This window comes from Protopterus annectens, chromosome 3.part0 (genome assembly GCF_019279795.1).
Source record: "Protopterus annectens isolate FY-2018-M chromosome 3.part0, PAN1.0, whole genome shotgun sequence".
In the NCBI taxonomy this organism is placed as follows: domain Eukaryota; kingdom Metazoa; phylum Chordata; order Ceratodontiformes; family Protopteridae; genus Protopterus; species Protopterus annectens.
In genome coordinates this window covers 433,515,523-433,532,933 of record NC_056731.1, presented here as the reverse complement: position 1 = coordinate 433,532,933, position 17,411 = coordinate 433,515,523, and positions in this window count along the sequence as shown.

Below are 17,411 nucleotides of genomic sequence, written 5' to 3'. Positions count from 1 at the left end.
ATTACAATAACTTAGTAGGAATTAGTAGCTTTATACATAGCCAAAAAAACTGAGTGCAAATTTAAAAATAATCAGAGACACTTCATCTATTAACCTGAGAGGATAGGGGTCTGAGTTAACATACATGTTCTGAATGGTACAAGTTTATAGCTTTCAAATATAGAATGACATTAATCTTAAGCCACTACTATCATGACAAGTTAAGAGGCTCAACTAAAATCCAAAACAAAATCTGCGTTAGTTGAGAGGTATAGGTAGGAACAGATCAACTATTTCGAATGGACATCCACACAAGAGTTGAACTGCACAGCTATAAAGCAATAAAATGTCAGAACAGCGACCAGCTATCCTATTTTCTGCATTCATGCGCACCAGTTTGAGCAGATTTCCAACTCTAAAGCTTCCATCTCCAAGACAAGGGACATTGGCTGTTTAAACGGAAGAAGATCTAGGATCGAGTACCCCAAGAACCACTAACAGCCTACCTGTAAGCACCACACACATCCGCATTCACTCATAGCAAACCACTACACAACACATAATGCATAACTGCCATCCTGCCCCGCAGGAGATCTGGGCAATCTAAACAAAATGGAGGGACACAGACCCCGAATCAGACATCCTCCCTGACTATCATTCTCAAAAAATTAATCAAAGGGGTAATTTACTAACTTACACTCACTGCACACTCCTCAACCGTCCACATTCCAACAGAAACCAGACAAACTCTGCAGCACGCCAATGTCTCTCCCCCTCAAAACAACCAACCCATGCAACAGCCAGGCGATCACCGCAAGCACTCACTAGTGCATTGGATCTGTTGCCTGGCAATGGAAAGCACCCAAAATAAATGTCAACAATGTATTAGACCACATAACAACAGATCGACAACTACATCGAGAGTTCTCCAATGGCCCAACAAGGACAAACCTGTTCACATATTTCACCATCCCAGGCAATCACGAAACACAACAATGCAGTAAACTAACCTGTCAAATCCCAAAACGGGCACTATTCACCACCAATCTTCAAGGAGCTTCAGCCCTCCCCACAGCATCATTCGCACAGTTGACAGATATAACTGCAAAAACATGCATCACACAACAGTCTAGCCTCATCTAGCAGATATACAGAACCTTCTTTATTGTATCTTTAAATTCACAAACTAGCCTAGCCAAACATGCATCCTTAAACTAAACAGTGCACGACTCAACAGTAAAGCGATGGTGTAAATCCGTACAGTGTACTCACTGATGTATAACACGAACTGATCTAGACAGGCACCCTCCTAAAAACCTGAAACATTTTCTAACCATAGAAGACATTAATATTTAGTAAATAAATAATATGAAATAAAAAAATATCTCAACTAAACAGACTATTTAATCGATCAGAATAGACAAGTGAAGTCAAAGAATGTGAGATGAAAGCTCTTGTCAGTAACAACTATAAAGCTGTATATATGTATGCGACATAAATGTGTGGGATAGATAGTACATGACTTATTTTGATAATAGGTGAGGTTAATTTAGTTTAATCTACCTATAACTGTGCATAAAAAACATTTAATTCTTCATATTCCTATATTTTAGGATGAGAGCTTCCATGTTAATTATGTAGATTCTATTTTAGAGGAGAGACATCATTTGTTAGCTCGAGGCTATTTTAAACAAGAGTGACAGTAAACAGTCATAATGGAATGTTAGAATGCTAAAATTGAGTAGAGTAGTAACTAAAGTCTAAATTATAAAATATTGTAATATGTGTATTTAAAAATCAAAAAACATTTCAAATTAAGAATTGGATAAAGTATAAATTCATACAGCATACATTTAATTGCTGCTAATGAAGCAAAAATCAAGGGTGTCACTTGAATAAGCTATTATTATTATATGGGTTCTTAGTAAGTAGCTATATTAAGGACCATTAGAGAAGTCTAAACACATGAAATATAAGATGTAATCTTAGTAAGGTTCAATCAAAAAATGTAAGAAAGCATTCTTATAAGTGTATGGTAGGAAAAAATACATACTTTTTGAATGATTAGAAGTGAAATGAAGTCCTAGTTGATGCTTTGAGAGAAGTAGTGACTCCAGAATTTCTAGGATCAGTTTTCAGTTTCTTCTTTCTCATATCAGTCCAGTTATTTTTCTCAGAGGTTCTTTTTAAAGTGGTGGAAGATGGCCAATCCATGTCTTCTGGAATTGCAGTTATGTTGTTTTTGATGAAAGCTATAGCTTCTTCGACATTGTTGAATGTTCTTATGTCATTTGAATAAAGGATTCTGATTCTTGCAGGGAAAGCAAGTTGTGCCTTTATTTTATTTTGTTTCAAAAATCTCACAAAAGGCCAGGTTTTTTCCTTAGTTCCAAGACTCTTGAGGAATAGTCATTGTCAAATCTAATTTGACTCTTATTATATGTCAATGGATGACCTCTCCAGGCAGATTTGAGAACAAGTTCTTTGTCTAAATAAGACAAGAATTTTACAATAATAGATCTATGAGGCATACTGGAAGAAGAAGGAATAGGTTTACCTGTTGATCTGTGTGCTCTTTCTATACCATTTGACAGACCTTCCTTTAGGTCTAATATGTCTGAAAGCCAAGAGTTAAAAAATAAAATAATGTCCTCACCTTCTGTTTTTTTCTGGAAGACCAACAATTCTAATGTTATTTATCCTTTCTCTGTTCTCTAAATCATCTATTTTACTGATTAGCCAGGTATTCTGCTGTAAAAGAGATTCACAATGAGTTTCAATCTTTCTTAAGTCTCTCATCTATGTCACTTAGAGAAGTTTCCATATCCAATATTTTTGATTGTTGCTACTGCAAGATTTCATTAAGGACATCAGTCTGTTTTTGACAGTTGACTTTTAGATTTTCAAGGTTGTCTGTAAATCTGTCCATTTTGAGAGATAGTTGAAGTAGTGTGGCTGACATCAGTTGAATTTCCTTTTTCAGTGAAGTTTCAGAGTGTAAAGACTTAGAGTTGCTCATTTCTGTATTGAAGAAGTTATCTCCAGTTTATTTGACAGGAAATGTTCGATAAAAATGCATAACATTTGGTATTCTTATAGAACTGAGGTTCCTTAATAAGAATTTACTACTTTTGAAAAATAAAAATGATTCTTTTCCTGAATTCTGGTACTAGATTGTGGAGCTCATAAAAGTTGCTCTTACCAGTTAGCCATCTAGGCTCCGCCCCCCTCTTTTTGATAATTCTTGTCATAGTGAGTAACAGAAAATGTTTGATCTAAAATTCAGTCTAATATAGCTTCATGGACTGTATCCCTTTTACATTTTTGACCTCTGCCCTGTTGAGCTGATAGGAACTGTAACTGTACATCATGTTGCAGTAACGTTTATGAAACAGTACATTGTTAAAGCAACATAACAGGCCTTTTCCATTTATCTACACACTTAATGTGGTAGAATCTTCATAATCCTTTTCATGGCCCTCACCTCAATCAATTGCCTTCTGCTCACTTATAAGACTTGCAATCTCTTCTCATGGCCACAGACTGTTTTCTTTCCTTCAAGGTCTGCACTATACTGTACAAACTCTATAACCATTTGTAAACTTAAAGGTTCAGTCCTTTGTCCAGATTATACGTGTCCATTTGTTTTTTGTCTGTCCAACTTTCAGTACAGTAATGTTTCTGAATTCATATGATGATGTCTTGCCTATGCATCTAAATGCGAATCATGAAATAGTATGCCGACTACAATATAATACAATAAATAATATCAAAGCATGCATTTCCCTAGTCAACATCACACAGGGACTGGACTGCAGGATATATCTTATGCTCTACTACTGCTGCCCTCTCAATCATGTGTTTGAATGTAAGTAGTCTGGGACATTATCAGATGTGCACTTTGCCTTCACTGCACATACCTTTGCCTTAGCAAATATTTTCATTTCCTCATCTCCATACTTTTATGGATTGTGGAACTTGTCCTCTCATGCTTTTTTTCTGGTTACTTAACACTTGTCCTAATCAATGCAGACAATATACTACCATTTTAGAGGTCTAATAAACCTTAAAATACAAAGACACTAGAACACAAATGTAATGTAACATCTTTCGTTGGGATAGGTTTTGAAATTATTCCAGATTTCGGACTACCACAAGTCTGTTTATATATATATATATATATATATATATATATATATATATATATATATATCTATATATAAATAATTAAATATTTAAGCACTGTATATAACGTCAGTAACTGATAACTTACAATAAAATGCTTGTGCTGGCCCAAAACCTTGAGTAATTGCAAAACCTATGTTGGGTGAATAGAAGGTATTGCATCATGTGTGTGTGTTCCAGTGCTTTCTATTATATCCACAAACCGTATTGAGATTCATCCGTCATTAATGTCTACTGACTGGCATTTTCTGTGTCAGATTCATATTTATCTCTTTTCCCTTCACTCTCAGATTTGTCATCAAAACCTCAGGAAAAGAAGAAAGTACAAATGGAATGTAAATTTATTTTATTTATTTATTTATTTTATTTAAATTTGTTGACCGGGAGTGTCCGATGCCAAATGCCAAGAAAGCAGTCATTCCTCACATCATTTGCTCACGCAGTACAGTCCACCTCAGTACAACCACTCATAGTCAGTTATGGCACCACTTTGCAATTGTTTTATTGACTCTGAGTACACTGCCTGTAATTCTAGCTTAGCACTGCTGACACCCCTTTCCTTCCCCAGTGCAGGACATCTATATGCAGCTTTTTATTCCATCTAAACAAAGTAGCTACATCCTCCCTTCCTTCTGGGATCAGAAACCTGTCATCATTTTGCATAGAGCTCTCAGCTAAAGCCCACTTAAATGCCACTTGTCTAAGATGCTGCTCTTTTCAGTTCCTTCTATACCTTTTCTCAGGCCATCTTGAGATAATGCTAACAGTTGTTCAGCATCTCTCATTCAGTTCCATTGATTGTCTACTAACTTGTTTCTGCATCCTCTTTGCTCAAACATACCATTAGTGTACAAGAATTCATAATTGTATGCAGCCTAGGAATTATTTTTGTTGTTTTATGATTGATTGTAAATGTTTTGGACTAAAGGTTAACTCAAGCTTATGGGTTTCATTAATGTTTTGTACTTGTATGATATAACTTTGTTGTTACCTGTATTAATGCAAAACTAATCTAGCAACAAATTACTACATAAAAAGACTGAGAGACAGAAGTTGAAATAAAAGTGTCATCTAAGTCGGCTTGGTGTTAGATAATGTTCTAAACCCAGAAAACCTTAAGACAGTGACAATCAAATGAATCCTTACCTCGTAGTCACAGCAGTGACATTAAGGATACAGTTCCACAAATGCATGTTGGCAAATCATTAGTTGTGAGAACAGTATTATTTCTATTTATCAGCTGCAACAGTACTGCAACACTAATTAAATGCAATTAGCATTTCTTTTCTTACAAAAATAGTCTTTACAATTATTAACTTCAGAGTTCATTAAACACAGTTATACAAATCAGAGTTATGCAGATGTTAAGTATTCTTTCATTTGTACAAAAACAAAATGCTTCTCAAGTATTCCGTTTCTGTTTCCTAATAGGCAACTGTCTGAATGCATTTGGTAACTGAGCAGTGGAAAGATTTCTACAATGTCAAAGAATCAACTAGCATTCAAGTATGTCTTTGGAACTGATAGCCAAGCAGATTGCAAGTTGTTAGGATAAGGAATACTGAACTTGAAAAGACACAAAAAAATCTTGGCCCAACAAATCATGCCTCCTCTATATAATTACTAGACATGAGGTCCAGGAGAACACTAAGGATTGTTGCCCAATTTCCCAAGAGCACTGTTTTGTTCAGTGACTTGTCAGAGTCACATGGCAAGTGAATGGAGGGTGAGGGAATCAAACTCTGGACGACAAGAAACAACTTTGTAACACCTCACAGCCTTCATCCTTTTATATGCTAACCATTACATTTCTCTGATTCTTTTTCTTTCTTTCTTACTTTCTTTTTTTATGCTTGGTAATTAATAAGTAAGTCTGAATTCCTAGCTTCATATTTTTGGTCTTATGGAGAAAACCACACCTAATAAGCAGTGTGTGTGTGCGTGTGCCAGCAACGATTGTGGTTTATCCATAACAACAATGATTAAAAAAGAAAATGCTGCCAGAAGTAGGAAAACTAAACTTCATTGCCTAACAAGCAATGATAATTACTGTTATGCACCTTCATTAATTATTTGTAATTCCTTTTTAAATAAGTCATTGTGTACTAGAACATCCTGTACCAGGCATTTTCTTGAGATTAATTGATTCAGCAAAGATGTCCCTGCGAGATATTGCACATATGGATGACCTGTAGATGCATACATTGCACACTAGAGGTAACTGCTTCATTCCCAGATAATGCAGCACTAAGATGTTGATGATTTTTTTCTTATTTTTAAAGACATTTTTATATTTATTGTATTTTACAGACCATATTATTTATAATAAAAATGTATATAGATCATTTTGTTCAGATTGTGGAAGTGAAATGACTTTATTAAACTTATTTTTTCAAGCATACGAGCAGAAAGTTCAGTTGTCTTTCTCTGTTCGGCAAAATAGAAGTTTTTGCATTTTTTTGGAAGTAGCACATAATATATATAATTCAAAACAGCAATTTGCTGACACTACACCTATACATGGAAACCAATACTCCATTATGAATCTTATAGCTGAAGCATATTTGTATTTTAAAAAAAAAACACCTTTATGGAATTATCATCTGGAACACAGGCAAACTTATATTTATATAAAAATAATCAAACCATATTAGCAAGTTCACATTTACCAACATAATATATCACACATAATCTTCAATGCAATATAGTTAATCCAACATTACATAAATTGTTCAGTTGTTGCCTTCTCCAAAACATTTTTTTCTGTATGAATTGTTCCCACGATTTCTTTTTTTCTATGTAATTTGCTGCTACCCTTTTCTAACGATCCCACTTCCAGTTCTTTTATATCTGTGGCAATATTCACTACTTCAGGTATGGTTGGTTTAGACTTTGATTTCCATTTTCTAGTAACTGAGTTTATGACAGCCACCAATATTAAAACTTAACAAGGCCTTGCTATGGCTAGGCAATTCAGATCCTGTATCTCAGCTAAAAAAAAAATGATTTCCTTAGTTACACTTATTTGTTCGCCCATTCCTCCTAATAGAGTACTCTGTAAGGAATTTTCAAACTCTACCAACAGATTACACTCCAAAAACATATGGTCCCAGGTACCTCTTTCTTCCCCATTATACCTCCAACATTTGCCAAATTCTTTGGAGTTTGCTTGTGGTATAAAAGTACTTATGCCAACAGTCCCAAGCAGAAATACTAGTCAAGACTTTAATGCATATTTCGGAGCCATATATATGTTATTTCATTGTTTATTTGTGAATTGCTTATGTAATCTCTCTTCCAAAATTTTTCTGACCACCTATGATTGAGTCCTATTGTTATCACTATATTTTATAGGACCTAATAATTATCCCTTTTTAATAACAGCTTCTGTTCTCAATTCAAATAAAAACTCAACTAGTGTAAGTCCTTTACTTAGGATTCCCCTAGCCCTTTCTCTTTGCATATATTCTGATATCAATTCCTGGTAGAGAAGGCAATTTCTATTACCTTTCCCTGTATAATTATTTGTTCCCAATACCCCGGTTCTTTTGCCACCTTTCATCAGTAAATTCCAGCCCCCTCTTGCCTATTCTCTGTATCCCTAATTGCAGTAATCCCTTTCAGCAGACTCTCCTTCTCCATTCCTGTAGTGGTTTAGTTCTTAGGATACATCCTGCTACTTTATGAATGTAATATTGCATATGTGGCACACTAAGAGGTGACTGTTTCATCCCCTGATAATGCTCTGTGTAACATATATCATAATATTCTGTATGACTGTTGTTATTTTCCATAAGGATCTCCATCCAAAATCCCACTCTTTCCTTATTTCTTGAACGTCTTGCTGATTTATCATTATCCTTTTCCACTTCGGATTGTAGTGCTGTGCTTTTGTTATGTGTAAGAGCCTTAACTCTGTAACTCCGAAATATCCCTTCAACTCAGGTGACCTTAAACTTCCTTGTTCTATTAGAAAGAGCAACTTATCCCACTTGACTCTTGCTCTGTTCCTCTCTCAGATAAAATCCTTCAAATTTTTTTATAAATTACTGTCCACAACTTCTCTGGTTAATAAAAATACGCCAGACCTGTGTATAAAACTAAAGGGACTAAAACAATTTTAATGCTTGTATCTTGCTATTCATATCCATAAGCAAGTGCTTTCAGTTTCTCATTTTTGTATTATCTTTTATTTATTCTCTCCCCCCTTATCCTTAGCTGCCATAACAGTATCGTTTTCAACCCATAATTTTAAATACTTCATTTGATCATGTCTCCATAAATTCATGTGTCTACCTAGTTTACAGCTACAGCCTTTGTCTTTTTATCTTCGTTAAGTATATATTCTGAAAATAATGGAACTGCCTTACTGTCTTAGAATGCTCCACAACACTGAGATGTCCTTTTCTGGTTCCATCATGTACAAAATAACATAATCTGAAAATAAAGTTCATTTTTCTTGAATGCCATACCAATTATATACTTGAATTTCTGAGTCCCTTATATTATTTACCAATGATTCTAAATATAAAACACATTACTAAGGGTAAAGAGGGCAACCCCTGCCTGGTTCCTCTAGTCAGACACAGCTTATCAGAGAGAAACCCATAAACTTTGATTTTGACTCCGATCCTTCATATATCTCCCTAATTAACCTTATTATTGTATCAGGAAATACAGATGCTGCAATTACCATACTCATAAAATCCCAGCTTACTTTGCTGAATGCTTTCTCTGCATCAAGACCCACCAGCAACAGTGGTATTTTCTTACATTCTTACATTCTGTTTCTCTCTGGATCATCATTGCTCTATTAATGTTGTCAAATGTTTACCTCCCTTCCAAAAACCACATTGATCCATACCTATCAATATTGGCAACACTCTTGCCATTCTTTTAGCCAATATAGACATAAACATGTTATACTCAACAATTTCAGTCCCCTCCTATAAATAATATTTCCTGCTGACAGGTGATTATTTCTCCCAAAATGTTTTTATCTCCATAATAGCAGTTTAAGGTAGAATATAAATACATGCCAGTATAATCATCATAGCCCCTTACTACAAAATGCCATTATTTTTTCCTCTTGCATCACTATTGGAGCTTCTCTAGCAATGAATATAAGTACTCCTCTTTTCGTTTGTCCCTGATATTCTGCTGAATATTCATCCTGAAATCCTTTCTTTATCAAATTCCCATGCTCAGTTATTTCCTAATCAGTGCCATATGTACCCTGCATTTATTAATTCAATTAAATATTCTTTTCCTTTTATCCATACCTGTGAAACTATTCACATTCCAAGTTTATATAGAAAGTGTCCTAGGTTCATAGGTTCATAGGTAGGTACTAGGCTATTGGCCAAAGGGCCTAAGTAAGCCTAGCCAACAAAGTTCCCTGGCTTACGCCAACCCAAGAAAGTTAATTTCCTGTGCCCCTGTCGAACAGAGCCACAGAAGTGATCCCTGGGGTGTATTTCCTATTTCCCATCCACTCATCAAGATTTTTCTTGAAGAGTGTTAATGAGGAACTTTGCTTGACATAGATGGGTAGCTTGTTCCAGAGTATGGGAAGTCTCTGGGACAGGAATCTATCCCTCCAGTAAATCCTGTTTATTGTGGTGACAAAGTTTAGGTCCCTAGAGCGTGTAGCTTGGAGGGATTGGGATTTCTTTAGGTGTAGCATGTCCAACAGCTCTGAGTTTGACATAGCTTTATATGTTAGGCAGAGATCACCTCGAAGCAGGCAATATGCTAAGGATTAAAGTTGGAGCCTTTTGAGACGATCAGTGTAGGGCATCTGTTTGAGGACAGTAATCCTCTTTGTGAGGTACTTTTGTGGCCAGTCCAGCTGCTGAAGATGTCTTGTGAGGTACATTCCAAAAGGGGCATTGTACTCTATAATGGGTCTAATGAGTGTCGAGTAGAGGGGAACAATGACCTCTTTTTTCCTGGATGAGTACCCTTTTGTGATTAGGTGTGCCACGTAGAAGGGTTTTCTGACTACTGTGGCAATGTGATTATCAAAGGAGAGATTACTGTCCACCTAGGTCCCAAGGTCTCTTATCACACATTTGGTGTTAAGAAAACTGCCGCCTATGTGGTAGTTCATGGGTACAGAGTTTTTACCAAAGGGGATAGCAATGTACTTTTTGGCATTGAGCTTGAGACCATGGCTTTGACACCAGGCATCTAAGTGAGGCCCTTCTGTAGGATGTCCACATCATTTGGGGACTCGACTATAGCTCCTAGTTTGCAGTCATCTGTGAACATCATTAGCCAGAGGCCTTCTTTGTTAGCCTGTACTTCAGAGAAGTAGATACCAAACAGGAGAGGTCCCAGGACTGAACCCTGTGGTACTCCATTCGTCACTGGTCTGAAGTCAGATTTGGAGTCTGCAATTTTTACAGTGTGGGTTTATAGGGATTTATATCTAGTTTAGTGACTTTAGCTATAATTCCAGAATGGTGTCGAAAGCCTTGGTGAGGTCAAGATAGGCTGTGTGAACCACCTTACCCTTGTCTATGGCTTTGGTGACTGTGTCAAAGAAGTCGACCAGGTTCAGGAGGCTTGATCTGCCTTTCACAAACCCAAACTGGGTGGGGTCCAGAGTTTGGAGGTTACCAATGTCTTTGTTTATGAATTCCATGATGATACATTCCATGGCCTTGCAGACCAGGCTTGTCAGGCTAATAGGGCGATAGCTCCCAGGATCTGTGGTGGCTCCCCCTTTGTGGAGTGGGATAACTGTTGCTGTGCACCATTTAGTGAGCACAAAGCCTAATGTGAGACTATGACTGAACATGGTGCTTAGGTGGGGAGCCAGTTTGTTCTAAAGTTCGTGTAAAACGCAGCCTGGGATGTTGTCCAGTCCCATGGATGCTGTGTTTTTGGCTTTAGATAGTGCTGCTTTTACCTGTGAAGTTGTGATTACAGAGAATCTGCATTCTCCCTGTATAGATATGGGCCCTTTAGGGAGTGACAGGGGGTAAAGTTAGCACTGAACCTATCTGCCAGGATGTTGGCAATATCAGTTGGTTCTGTAATTTTTGTGCCATTGTGCTGTAACTCAGAGCAGATCTGGGTGTTGCCATTGAGATTCTAGACATAGCCATCAAATGCTTTATGGTTGTCCTTAGAATCAGTGGCAATCTTGTTTTCATAGCTAAGCTTTGGAGGATCTTATAAGGGATCTCAGCTTCTTGCTGAGGCTGACCAGGGAGTTCCTCCACTCATGGGATTTTACTCTCTTTTGCAACAATTTCTTCCTTCTGTTGTAGAGTTTGTTTATGGCAGGGGACCACCAGATTGGCTTCCTTTTTTTGGAGGATAGCATCTTGGTTCTGTTTGGGATAGCATGATCCATGCACTCGTATAAGTGCTTATAGAGTGCATTTGTGTAGGATTCAGCAGTCGTAACTGTATTGTCCATCTGCACGGGTGTCATGAAGTTTGCCACTTCTGTCTTAAGAAGCATGAAGTTGGCTTTGGAGAAATGTTTTACCATGGTTTCCTTAATGGGGGGTGGGGTTGGGATGTGGATATCTAGGGTAATTAGCTTATGGTTGGATCTGACTAATGAGGAGTTGACTTCAGGTGTGGAACACCGGTCACTCATATTGGTAATGACTAGGTCTAGGATATTGTTGCCTCTGGTGGCGGTGTGGATAAGTTGATCCAGGGCATTGGAATTTATGAATTCTAGAAAGCTCTGAGTGAAGGGGTTGGCACATGAGTAGTTTTCCAAGTTAATGGTGGGGTAGTTGAAATCGCCTAATATTAGGATGTTTGGTTGAACCCTAATATTTTCCAGTATATCAAGAAAAGAGGAGTGGGAATCCTGTGGCATGGTGGGGGATCTGTAGCAAGCTACAATTTGGATTGCAGTTTTGTCCAGAGTTAGTTGCACTTGGATAACTTCGACTGCATTATGCTTAGCAACTAACCTGGAGGTATGGATATCCTTAATGAATATGGACACACCTCTGCCTTTGGTGTTCCGGTCCAGGTTAGATGGCCGAAAAGTGTGGTATAAGTTACAGCCTGGTAATGCAGGGGTGCTCTCTGGAGCCTTGAACCAGGTTTCAGTCACTGCACAGACATCAATGTTCTCTATTTTAAGGAGTGCCTTGAGTGAGGGCATTTTTAGATTTAGACTTTTAGCATTGAGTAGCATTACCCCCAGTTTTTGCTTGCCTGTTCCTGTTATAGTGGTGAATTTGTCATTTGAACCTTGCCTAAAAAAGGCACTATAGGGGCGTCAAGAGTCTTTACCAGTATCTGGAATCCCAGGGGTGATAGGTGCAGGCCATCTCTGGCAAAGCTTCGTGGTCTCTTGACCATGTCACCCCAGGCAGACAAATACTGGATCCCCTTAGAATGACACCAGAAGCTTAGCCAATTGTTGAAGTCAATAATTTTGTCCTTGTAGTGCGGTATCATTCTGGGTAATGGAAAGATGCTACTTAGGGCTAGGGTCATACCTGCCTGGGCTACAAGATCAGAGAGCTCTTCCATGTCTCTTTTCAGGGAGGTACATCTCAGGTCATTCACACCAACATGGACAATCACAGAGTCATATTTGTACTTGCTGTGGCGTGACCTGAGTGTGTGGGTTATGTGGCAGATCCTGACACCCGACAGGCAGTTGACAGTAACCTTCTTCTTGTTTAGCCTGCTGAGTGGGACATCATTGTGCCTGACTATAAAGTCACCTATGACTAGTGTGTTGGGTATGTTGTTTTGCCTTATGGGCTGTGGTTGAGTGGCACACTGAGTCTGTGGGCTATGTGTCATTTGAGTTGTGTTGCTGGTGGGAGGTTGCTTGTGTTCTGCTTTGGAGGTCTCTATTGCTTGAGCAGATTATTATTGAGAGCCTCTGTGAATGTTTTTGTGTTTCTATGTGTGGATTTTGGTGGTGTAGGTTTAGTGGGACTATGTGATGAGTGTGGTATGATGCAAGTGTTTACCTTCTCCTCTTGACTATCAAGTTCAGTCTTGATTGGAGAGAGCATTACCTCCAGTTTGGATAGATAAGTGCATCTCTCACAGGTTGTAGTGTTGGGTGGTAGGAGAAGAGGGTTGTCTGTGTACATGAGGCAATTGCTACATTGCCCCAAGATGCTCAGATTCATCAGATAGACAGAAGAGAACACTGGGAGCTGACCCTTGGACATGCCTGAATAAAAGACTATTTTCCTCTAGACAAGTGAGAAAAGTGAGTATAAGAGCTGTTTTTCTCTAACCAAGTGAGGAAAGTAAGTACCAAAACTGTTTTCCTCTAGGTAATGAGGAAGGGTGAGGGCTGTAACAATTTGTAGTTTATTTAGTGCTTACAACAAGTCCTAAACAAGTGTTGAGCATGGATAAGCAAATTCAAGTGCTAAAACTAAGAATTTGTATCTGGATCCTGTTGTAGATAGGCTACCTAGTGCTTACCACTCCCACTGATAAGCTAGATGGCTTCCCTCCAACACGGAAAGGCTTGGGGGCACAGAAGCTTACAAACAGTCCTGGATACAGCAAATCTGTATCTGAACTAAACTAGTTACAGAGAAGGTGGGAAACAAGCTGATCATCCTTATGATAAGAAGTCAGTATTCCCACCTATTATATATGACAGCTTTTTTAACTGTCTATTTCCAACTTTTGTAAAACTTTTGTGATACATGCACCCACTATTTGGCAGAATGATCATTTATACATTTTTTTCTTAACATCATCACTGGAGGCTATGTCACATTTTGCAAGGCTTTTTATTTTAAAGAAAACTCTTAAACAAAAAACACAACAAAGAAAACACACCTCGAGAATTCCCCCATAATCTTTTAACAAAATACAAACAAACAAAACAATGTACATCTTCTAATAATGAAGTTTAGCCCAACTAATAAGAAAAATTGTCTCAGACAGACTGCTGCAACCACAGCTGTTAATTAACCTAAAGTTGCTACTGTCTGTGCTTCTACTTACTCTAATTGGTGTCTGTTTTTTTTTATCTTTATTCACTCCCACATGTGGGAAAAAAAACTTGCCTAGTGAAAAACTTGCATACTTTCAGAAAACATTAAACTTTGAAGAAATAAATGCTTTGGCTTTCTTTTGTTGCTTTGTAATCAGCGTATCTCCATGGAAACACTAGAGAAAAGAAAATGCAGCCCTCAGCTACAGGCTTCTAAACACAAACTGAAACATGTTTTGCTAAAGGAAAACCTTTCATTATATTCAGTATTCTCTTATTTACTTGTTTCCAGTTAAAACATGTTATTAGATTAAGCCAAGGGTTTTAATCCAGGCATTCACCTATGTAAAACTAAATAACACATATCATCTCTACATCTATGGATATTATCCTCTGTACACTTTTACATATCATCCCTCACCTCAGCAACCCTAGATTATGGCCTATTAACTTAAACATACTTTTATCTAGCCTTGTTCTTCTTTTGCATTATAATGCCTTTATTTCTTAATACTAAAAGAGAAGGAAAAAAGAATAGAAAAAAAGGCATTTCTTTACTTAGAATCTTAATCACATACAACAACTAAAATACTTTACTATAAAACATGCAATTTATATCATGAAAAGTTGCATAGAAATACTTTTAAGAAAATAAATTGTCTTACTTACAGTTACTCTTTTCCTGGGTCTATATTGTAATGTTGAAACTTTAAAAGATTGAATGTTCTTATATCGACATGGAAAAAACAAACCAACAGAATGTCGAATGGCCAAAACAGTGATTTTTTTCCTAGGGAAAAAATCACTGGGCCATTGTCGAGACTTTGCCATTTCTTCCATTGTGGTGCAATCTCGGAGTTGGCATATATAAGTAGGAGAGTGTGGGGGCCAAAGCCTGTCTGTCTATTTTTTTGTATGTTTTTTTGGGTCCAGCGATTTTTTTTCCCTGGGGAAAAAAAAAATTGTTGTTTTGGCTGTTCGACATTCTGAGGGTTCAGTATTTTCATGTCAATATAAGAGCATTCACTCTTTTGAAATGTTGACGTTACAATATAGACCTCTCTTTTCCTTCCTCTTCCCATACCCTCAGTTTCCTTCCTCTTCCCATACCCTCAGTTTCCTTCAAAATACTAATGACATGAAGTGAGGCAAATGCTTTTCAGTTCCCTACAAGTTTAACAAAGTCAACAAAAGTCCACTCTTTCCACTTTTTTTTCTATGGATGTATTTCACAAATGAGATTGATACTTTGCAGTCTCACATTTATTCTCTAATTTCTATGCTGTTGGTCTTCTTCCTGTTCATCTCCATCTCCCAACTCCAGACTCCTGTTTATTTCCAAGGTACTCACAATTCTAGTCAACTCCTGTGCTTTTCTCTGTCTCTGAAGTTTTGTTTTCCTTTGGAACAAAGGTTTCACTGGCAAAGTTTCTCCATGTGCTTTGTTATCATAAGTTTGAATAGCAGAGTCCCCCTCTTCTTAATGGGTCACTTTTTCTTGGACAAACTTTTGTATTTTCTCCTTAGCCTGCTCTGCATCAAAAATGCTTTGATACTCCAAGAAAAAAATATTCTAAAGACATCTGAGTACAGCATCTTGAATCTCACACCTGCATCTTAACAGTCCCTGATTGCTACAATAAATTTATTTCTCTTCTGCCTTGTGTACAGACAATAAACATTTTCCACAAATATTCTACTCTCTCCAACTTTTAATACTTTACCCTTTTACCACAGTTTTGTCAGGATCAACTCTTTATGCTAGTAGGTCTGCATCTTTACTAATACATGTCTTGGTAGCTTTGTCATGGCCAGGTTTGGAGCATGCACATGGTGTGCCCTTTTAATTTACAATTCCCGTTGTGGAATACCAGTCCATTTAGTTATTTTCATATGTTCATAGGTTCATACTAGGCTATCTGCCCTAGGGCATTTATAAGCCTAGCCAGAGTGTGTTTGGCTTTCGCCACCCATTTTAAATTAATTTTGCTATGCCCTTTTTCGAGGTTAGTATACTGTGCCTCTGTCTAACAGTGACACAGAAGTGATACCCAGGATAAACCTACGATCTCCCATCCACTCATCAAGATTCCTCTTGAAGAGAGTCAATGAGGGACTCTGCCTAACCTGGACTGGGATTTTATTCCAGAGTGAAGGGAGCCTCTGGGTTATGAATCTGTCCCTCCAGCATGTCCTATTTATTTCAGTGCTGAGGTTCAAGTCTCTCGAGCATGTAGCTCGATGGGATTTGGATTTTTTGAGGTGCAGCATGTCCCTTAATTCCGGGTTGGACATGGTCTTATAAGTCAGGCACAGGTCACCTCTGAGCAGGCGGTATGCCACTGAGTAGAGCTGGAGTTTCTTTAACCGGGCAGCATATGGCATCTGTTTGAGCCCTTTGATCCTCTTGGTGAGGTACTTTTGGGGTCTTTCCAGTTGCTGCAGGTGTTTGGTAAGGTACATCCCAAAAGGGGCATTGTACTCGATTATGGGCCTGATGAGGGATGAGTAAAGAGGCACGATGACCTCTCCTAATCTAGATGTGAATCCCTTCATGATTAGGTGGGCTATATAAAATGTTTTTCTAACCACTTTGGCCACGTGGTTGTCAAATGAGAGATTGCTATCAACTTGGGTCCCCAGATCCCTAATTACTTCTTCTGTACTTAATGGATTACCACCTATGTGGTAATTTGTGGGCACTTTGTTGTTTTTGCCAAAGGGGATGACTATACACTTTTTGGCATTTAGCTTGAGGCCATGGCTCTGGCACCAGTTGTCTGTTTCTATAAGGCCCTTTTGGAGGATGCTTGTGTCAGCTGGAGAGTCGATTATGGCACCCAGTTTGCAGTCATCTGCAAACTTGGTCAGCCACAGTCCTTCCGTGTTGGCCTGTACCTCCGAGAAATATATACCAAACAAGAGAGGTCCCAGGACTGAGCCTTGTGGGATGCCACTTGTAACTGGTTTGGAGTCTGACATGGCTCCAGCAATTCTAACCTTGTGGGTTCTGTCCTTGAGCCAGTTTGCAACCCATCTAGTGACATAGGGGTTTATATTTAAGATGGTGAGCTTATCTATAATGCCCGAGTAGGGTATTGTATCGAAGGCTTTTGCGAGGTCCAGATAGGCTGTGTGGACCACCTTCCCTTCGCCAATGGCCTTGGTGACTGTTTCAAAGAAGTCAACCAGGTTTAAGAGGCAGGATCTGCCCTTAACAAAGCCAAACTGGGTAGGATCCAGTGTCTGTAGGTCCCCAATATCTTTATTTATGAGGTCCATGATG